Source organism: Geotrypetes seraphini, chromosome 2 (genome assembly GCF_902459505.1).
Source record: "Geotrypetes seraphini chromosome 2, aGeoSer1.1, whole genome shotgun sequence".
NCBI classification, from domain to species: domain Eukaryota; kingdom Metazoa; phylum Chordata; class Amphibia; order Gymnophiona; family Dermophiidae; genus Geotrypetes; species Geotrypetes seraphini.
Genome location: NC_047085.1, coordinates 504,300,462 through 504,306,896, shown reverse-complemented (window position 1 = coordinate 504,306,896; position 6,435 = coordinate 504,300,462).

The window sequence follows — 6,435 nt, the reverse complement described above, 5'->3', positions numbered from 1 at the left end:
CATCCCCTAGCCCTAATGGGGAGAGGAGAGGAGGTGTTACAGCTCTTTCTGGCTCTTATTGGTCAGAATGGCCGTGGGTCTGGAGGAGGAGTTAGAAGGCTCCACCCCCTAGCCATGATGGGGAGCAAAGGAGAATTACAGCTTTCTGACTCTTATTGGTCAGAATGTTCGTGGGGGAGATTAAACTCCTCCTCCTGACAATGGATCTGTGATTCAGCTTGGAGAGAAGAGAAGAAGCGGATCCTATGAGGAATGAGGACTATGGAATACGCTCCCAGGAAACACCCAACTTTGACTAGTGCTGAAAAGGCTGATCTTAGGTCTGTTGTAAGGAAGGACCCGGGATCAGTCTTTGCAGCACTGGTAGAAATTGTACGATTCTCTCCAGCCGGTTACTTTGCCCCTGATGCAGCCAACTCTGGCATTACTTCCCGGAAGTAGCTCGCCCCTCTCTGGCAAGCTCCCCTCCCCCACTCAGCAGCTGCTCTAGAGACAGAGTTAAGGGTCAGTTTAAGTTCCTTCCTCGTCTCACTGTTTCCTTCTGTCTTGGGACATAAGAGCCCCCCCCCCCCCCCCCCCCCAACATTATTAGTTCCTGCAATGGTCCTAGGAAAACCCAGATTCTGGCTGTTCTGGAAGGGAAATCAACTGAAGGGGGTTCAGCTGCCAGACTGGCTGAGAAAGGGAGTAGGAGACTGAAGTGAAGCTGAAGGCAGGGCCACAGGAAGCATTTCAATCTTCCCCAGATCCAACTCAATGATCTGTCTTGGAATGACCCTGATACAATGTCCAGATCTCCCCCAAAGTAACTGGCTCTACTTTGTAACTCTCCTGGAAAAGGCCAGATAACCTCTTGTGCAATCCACCTTGAACCGCAAGGTAATGGCAGAATAAAAGTCACAAATGTTCTTTAAAAAAAAAATTAACACGTTCAATGTACATAACTCATATTTCGGAATAGACTTTGCTGTTACAGAAAAATAACATCGAACTTGCATGTTTTCCTGATTGGAGGGGAATCAGCTGGAGAGGAGACTGAATACTGGGCATGATATCTATAAGGATATTATGAATATTCTATTATGTTATATGGGAGGTAGGGTAGTGGGCATGGCCAGTGCAAGTGTATTAGGCAAGGCATGCACTCTGCACACCTAAAAATTTAAAGTGCACAGAAATCACTTATATTACTACTACTATTATGTCTATAGCGCTACCAGATGTACTTATTGCTGTACAGAGTCACAAAGAAGGAGAAACAGGATGTCATGGATACAGTTAAGGGGAACAGTTAATCAGCTGGGTGGGTGGGTGGGTGGGCAGTGAGGTTATGGATTGAAGGCTGTATAAAAAAGGTGGCTTTTCAGTCTGGTTTTAAACAAGGAAAGGGGCTTGGTGGACAAACTCGGGTAATTTATTCCAGGCATAGTGGGCAGCTAGATGAAAGAAACAAAGTCTGGAATTGGCAGTGGAGAAGAAGGGTACAGCTGAGAGTAGCTGATCAGAGGAACGGAGTTCTCTGGGACATGTATAAGAAGAGAGGAGAGATATTGAGGGGCGGCAGAATGAACACCCTTGTAGGTCAGCAATAGGAGCTTAAACTGTATGCGAAGGCGGATAGGGAGCCAGTGATGAGATTTAAGGAGAGGGGTGACATGAGTGTAGCAAGCTTGGTAGAAGATGAGTCGTGCAGCAGAGATTGCAAAGGGGAGAGGCGACACTGCGGGAGACTAGTTAAGAAGTAGATTGCAGTAATCCAAGCGTGAGGTTACGAGAGCATGAACAAGGATCTGGGTTGTGTGTTCAGAGAGGATGGGGCAAACTTTGGCGATACTGAAGAGATAGAAGCGACAGGTCTTAGCAGTTTGTTGGATGTGCATAGAAAATGAGAAGTCGGAATCGAAGAGGACTCCATGGTTGCGAGCAGAGGAGACTGGAACAATGACAGTATTATTTACTGAGATGAAGGAGGAACAGAGGGTTTAGGAAGAAAGAGGAGCAACTCAGTCTTGGACATATTCAGTTTCAGATGATGGCAGGACATCCAGGCAGCAATGTCAGCCAAACAGGCAGAGACTTTTTCTTGGACTTTAGGTAAAAGTTTGGGTGTAGAGAGGTAGATCTGGGAGTCGTCAGCATATAGGTGATAGTGGAAGCCATGGGAGGAGATCAGGGCACCAAGGGAAGAGGTGTAGAGAGAGAAGAGGTCCTAAGACAGAACCCTGGAGTACGCCAACCGCTAGCAGAGAAGCAGCAGAAGAGGACATTCATTAAAGGTGCATTGGGAAAGGTAGGAGGCAAACCAGGAGAGGACAGATTCATGGAATCCATTCCAAGTGAGGACAGTGTATCAAGTTTCAAGTTTATTAGGATTTTATGTACCGCCTATCAAGGTTATCTAAGCGGTTTTACAATCAGGTACTCAAGCATTTTCCCTATCTGTCCCGGTGGGCTCACAATTTATCTAACGTACCTGAGGCTATGGAGTAATCTGTGATTAATAGTATCAAAGGCAGCAGACAGGTCGAGAAGGTCGAGTAAAGGCCCTTAGATCTGGCCATGAAAAAGTCACTGCAGAATTTAGGGAGGGCAGTCTCTGGCGTGTTGGGGGCAAAAGCCAGATTGTAGAGGATCTGTTGTGCTCCTGATTCTCCCATTCAGCTACGGTGAGCCTCATCAGAGTTGGGATGCGAAAGCCTATGGCTGCTCCCGCTCTCAGTGGTGCACGTGGAGGATTGCTCACTCAGGATAAGCATTACTGCTTTTTGGGGGGTTCCTCTCCACAGTGTCCCTTTAAAATTGTTTTTGATATTTTTTATTTTTTTTAAGTAATGTCTCCTTTAAAAACAGATATACATAACTGAGGTGTTTTGCATTTGCTTTATTATTTATTTATAGACTGCCTATTAATTGTCTAAGCGGTTTACATTCAGGTACTCAGTTATTTGTCCCTATCTGTCCCGGTGGGTTCACAATCTATCTAATGTACCTGGGTCAATGGAGGATTGAGTGACTTGCCCAGTGTCACATATTAATTGCATGTAGCAGGGGTCCAAAAATCAGATTCAGTCACTTCCATGGCCCTCCTTAGCTCACTCATAATTTATTAAGATTTGAAGAGGGTGTGAGAGCTGAGTTTGGAGTTTCTTGGTGAACCTAATTCCCAATAAAGTGCAAAAACATCATTTACAATAAAAACATCTCCTGCAACCGATTGTGATTTGTGATGGGGCAGTTCAGCAGGTGAGGGGTAGATTTTTTTTTCAGTGAGATTAGGAATTTTTTTTACATATTTGTAAATAACAGCAGTCTATGAGATATTCAGTAACACTTGAGCCCATCTTCATGTTGACCCTCAGCATTTTAATTAATATCTCATTGAAAACATGGCCCTCTGCCATGTTGAAGCGAACTCTTGCTCGTTTCATAGTGAGCATCTGTTACATAAGCCATCCCCAAAATTAGTAACCGGAGTAAGCATCCTCCTCCTCAGAGGGAGCTTGACGCAAAATAGAGTGGCAGTTGCGAGCGACCAAGGAAGCCACTGCTGCCTCCTTCCGCCCCCCAAAACAAGGCCTTAAACATGTTTTCTGATGAGTAACTCTTCCCTGCGAGTTTGTGCTTCTTTGCGCTACCACCGAATTGACTTTAAGTGGGACAAACAGCGGTCAAATATCCAGAACCAGCGGATACTACTTTGTAATAGTTTTGGTAAACCGCAAGGGGCCCTCCAGGGTGTAGGAAAAAAAGGGTAGTTTGAGGCTTAGAGCCGCTCATGACCAAGCAATGAGCAGGAGAAGCCTAAGGAGCTTCAGAACTTTAAAAAAACCCCAACAAACAAACATGATGACCTCCAATAAAGCCACCAGTTTAAAAAGGCAGCACACTCTCAGGTCCTCTCTGCCAGATTTTTGACTTCTAGTCACAGTCTTACAATCTGGACCTTCTATAATTTACGATTTATTTAGAGGAAGTACATGCATTCATCCCAGCTTCCCTCCGACAATCTCTGGATACTACTAGTGAACCTTCAGAGGTCCCACGGCAACAAGAGGGCATCCGCTCAAACTCAAGGGTGAGAGATTTCATGGTGACATCAGAAAATACTTCTTCACCAAAAGGGTGGTTGATCGATGGAATGGTCTTCCACATCAGGTAGTTGAGGCCAGTAATGCGCTCAACTTCAAGGGACGATGGGATAAACATGTGGGTTCACTCCGGGGAAATGCTTAGAAGGAAGGTTCTTTTGAGTGGGCAGACTTGTTGGGCCGATGGCCCTTTTCTGCCATCATACTCTATGTTTCTATGTCTCTAAGGGAGGGGAAATCCCCCTATGATACAGCTGGCTGGACCTCAGATTGCATATAGGGATCCATATAAACAAAAAAATCTTTACACATAATCTCAACAAAATTAGGAATACAGACCTGAACAGTATGCCCAGTGGACATCAGTAGGGACTCTTCATGTCACCTCATGGGCTCTGAGGCATCCTTGCAACTGCGCTTCGCTGCATCATTGTTAAGGGGCTCTGAACCCAAAAGGTGAGCCTCCTGCGACTCCCCTGCCCTAGAGGGACCAGAGGGGGCTAGTTCTTGAACTCACAGCCCCTCACATACCCCATGGCATGAACAACATCTTCAGTCGGCCATCCAGCATGAATTGGGGGAAAACAGCCTGAGGAGTCCACATAATGATTTTAAGCAAAATTGAGGTGGTGTGAGGCAGATAGAGGCTTTTAAATTCAAATCAGGAAATCCAAGATGGCCACCATGGCAGTGTTTTGATATCAGAAAATGGCCCAGGAGAACAATATTAAAAGAAAAGGGTTTTTTGGAGGTGGGGAACCTAAATCCTGGCCACAGAGAGCCCCCAAAAAAGTAAATTTACAGACCCCCCCCTCCTTTCAAAGTCTCCCATAGGCTACAATAGCCTGTACTCACTGTGTCTTGTGGGTGCTGCTCAGTTGCAGCAGCAGCTGTGGAAATTGAGAAGACCTTTGCCTCAGACAAGCATGTAAATGGATCCAGATGCTTGTAACTTCGGGCTGTCAGATCAAAGTCTGAACTGAGACTTCAGATCCCCACAGTTCCACACACATCGACAGAGGAAGGAAAAACGCAGCCAGCATCTGCTAGAACCACAAGGACCAATTTGGGGCCATGCAGCCTGTACTCAAGCTCTGGATAAATTAGGAATGAGCTGAGCTCCGAACCAAATAATGGAGGCTGGCTAGGCAGGTGCCCTGTAAAACGGGGCATTCTGCTAGCTACAGACCTCTACATCAAAAGTCTGTATCTTTTCACAGGACTGCTGAGACCTCTGCAGTACTGGAAGCCTTGAAATCCAGATCAAATAACTGAAAATAATAAAATGATCTCAGAGCAGATCAGAAAGACACCTACTGTCTCGCTTGCAGAAGGAAAGACTGAGGAGCTAGAGCACAGCCCACTGAGGAAGGAGGTGCAGCCGAAAAGAATGGGATCGATGCTTTCTGCAGGGGGGATAAAACCCATTTGTAAAGACTACTGTACCCTTTGCACCAGAAATTCCAGTTAATAAATTACAAAATAAAATACAGTACTTTAATTTTTCTCTTTGTTGTCTGGACATTTTGGTTTTCCATCATGTTGGTCCCAATTTCTCCTGCCTTTGTGTCTTCTGCTAATTCTCTTTCCAAAGTCTGCTATCCATTTGGCTTTTCTCATTTCTCCTGTCTTCAATCCCTCACCGCACCCGTCTCTGAAATACTAATCCTTCCCTTTTAGTTTTTTCATCCTTTTCTGTCCCGTCCACTCAAATTTCATCCTCTTTCTCACCTTTCCAACTTTCACCTTCTCTTATGCTGTAGCATTGCCATTTCCAATCTCACTCCTTCCCCAGCCTCCTATTCCCTGCTACCTTTCATCTACACCTTGTTTTCACATTTCTAGTCATCTTCTTGCCACCTCTCCCCTTGATCTCTCCCACAGGATTCCACCATTTCTAGTATATCCCATCCCTCCATCTCTTCTCCCTCTCTCCTTCACCATGCTCCTGGAACATCTCTCTTCCCTTCCCCTACCATGGTCCATCTCTCATCCTTCTCCCCCTTCCAGTTCTGCTCCCTCTTTCCTGTAGTTCTTCCCTACTCCTGTCCCATTATCCAACATATTTCCCTCCCTTCCCTAAGTTCAACATTTCTCTCTCTCTCTCTCTTCCCTCCTTGACCAGCATTTCTCCCTCTCTCCTTCCCATCCCCAGGACCAACATGCTCTTGTTTCCTTACTGCAGCTTGTCCAGCATCCCTCTCATCTCCTCTGCATCCAGTATCTGTTTACCAACTCTCTCTCCCCTCTCCCCCATTTTTGGGCCTGTCATTTATTTCTCCAGGCTTCTCTCCCCCATCTTAAAATATCTCCAGGAAGTCCTGTAGCCCAACATATCTTCCCCTTT